Here is a 1,997-nt window from a genome sequence, read left to right as displayed (position 1 = left end):
ATAGCAACTTGAGATTCAGTCGGAGTACCAAGCCCAGGTTCGTCTCCTGCGTTCGCTTGGTCTTCCACCAAAGGCGGGAGGTCACTAAGCGCTTCTGAGAGGGCGGAAACCGAAGGGCACGTATACTCACACGTTGGCGAAAATCTTGGACTGTTGACAGTCGGGGACACAGCGTTGAGCAGAGATGCTAGATCCATTTTGGATGTCGAAGTAGAGGCTTGATGAGTTAGGCTGAGAACTATCTCACTAGTTGGAGTATGTGGAAATGAGCTTACTCCACACTCCAGACGCGGACAGGAAGAAGGCTACATGCTCGGCTTCGTTTGTGCGATACAGTTAAATAACTTGGTCTCTCGTCTTCATCAATATCTCCCACCAAAAAATTGTATTCGCATGCTATCTCGTCTACCCGGGCAAGAACATTGTGGTATAAACTCCATCCATATCTATCCTCTGCAACGGACACGGTGGGATGCAACGGACACGGTCATCTGTAACTTGATTTAAGTAAAGAAGAACAGTCGACCCAAAAGGGCTCGCCCTGCAACGGACACGCAAAAATGCAACGGACACGTTTAAATCATCTTGGTTTCAGTATTGGGAAATTGTCTGTATTTTTTAAATTGATTACATCCCTTTTTTTACAAATGGCCCTCCCTAGAAATGGCCCTCTTTAGTTTGGCCCGAAGTGCCAGGCTCATTGTCTGGATCATCGTACATGTAGCTCCATGAACCACCAGTATCGGGTCACGTCCAGATAAAGGATAAAAATGAGCAGCAAACCAGATCCTATGGCAGATTGTACAACGATAATCAAATGCACACTCAATTTCTCAGATTCATATTTAAGCAGCTCAGGCGCTAGAATTATATAGTTGCCCAGCACTGTCACGCTTAGCCATTCTCTCCTTGCCCTTGAGAACATCTTCGATGATCTCTTCGAGCTCGTGAATGTCGGCGACTCGAGCGTGGTAAAGACTCTCGGCCAACTTGTCATCATCGCATGTCGCAAGGAACTTCTGTACGTGTTCTTTCGCGACCACCGACTCGAAGTGTAGACGGGCGGTTCGAGCGTAGCCATTCAGCTTGTTTATGTAGTCGCACAGATGTTCGTTACGTTCCCGCTTTGCAGAGTAGTAATGGGACAGTGCCGTCTGCGTGAACTACGAGCAGTAGTATCGGATGAACGCATCGCTCAGCAGCTTCCACTTGCGCTTCGTCTTCTTCAGAAGTTGACGGAACCAATGGATGGCTCCGTCCTGGAGACTAAGCTCAAATGGAATGCACCATTTGTCGGCATCTGTGTGGGTTTCAGTCACTTCGTAGACGAACCCACGGAGCCACTGCATACAGTTCTCGCTCTTGTTGCGAGAGCCTGAGAACGGCCTGATTCGATCCAACGGTCGGTGCGATGCCATTTCAATCCTTCGGTGGTCGGGGTCCACGTCGTTCAGCGTCGCCAGCTCATTCATCCGACGCATCAACACGAGTTGAGGGTCTTCCTCGTCGAATGTACGCGCCAAAATGTCATCGTCACTTGATGAACCGTCGCTGTCGATTTAACGACGTCCGGCACCACATTTGGGAGCTCGCGCACCGCCTCGGCGACCGACCGAACCCTCGTTACCAGCGTAAACACGTTGCATACGGCTATCCGAACGTGGCGTAACCATGTGCGAGTCTTGAAAGTACGGTGAAGCCTCGGTAGTGCCAAAAGGCACCGCGGTCAGCTCCACGCTTGGTCGGAGGAGTATGGTCGAGTCTCACGGGTGTTTGCGGAAGCGGAATCTTGGAAGGATCTTCATCAAGAACGGTCGGTCGACTCAAAGGCAGCTTTGCAGCGTTGATACCGACTGCACCAAATACCTTCCGAAGCTTCTTCTTCCATTTCTGAAATCCGTAACTTCGGGAAAAGGATTGGCTCTGAGGGTTGGGCCTAGGGGTCTTTTTGGAGAACTTGTGGCGGCCTACGTTGGGCTGCGTCTGGACCTTCGGGG

General features: G+C 50.6%; 1 non-coding gene across 1 annotated transcript; it reads left to right on the top strand.

Moving 5' to 3' along the window:
• Window positions 1–1,895: 1,895 nt before the first annotated feature.
• Window positions 1,896–1,992, top strand: PITG_33518 (the record flags this gene model as incomplete). The annotated part of the gene is made up of 1 exon (XR_009934912.1): window positions 1,896–1,992. It is a non-coding gene; the product is annotated as a 28S ribosomal RNA (ribosomal RNA).
• Window positions 1,993–1,997: the final 5 nt, after the last annotated feature.

This window comes from Phytophthora infestans, genomic scaffold (genome assembly GCF_000142945.1).
Source record: "Phytophthora infestans T30-4 supercont1.1141 genomic scaffold, whole genome shotgun sequence".
Classification (NCBI taxonomy): Eukaryota; Oomycota; class Peronosporomycetes; order Peronosporales; family Peronosporaceae; genus Phytophthora; species Phytophthora infestans.
This window is presented reverse-complemented; position numbering and strand designations above follow the sequence as displayed.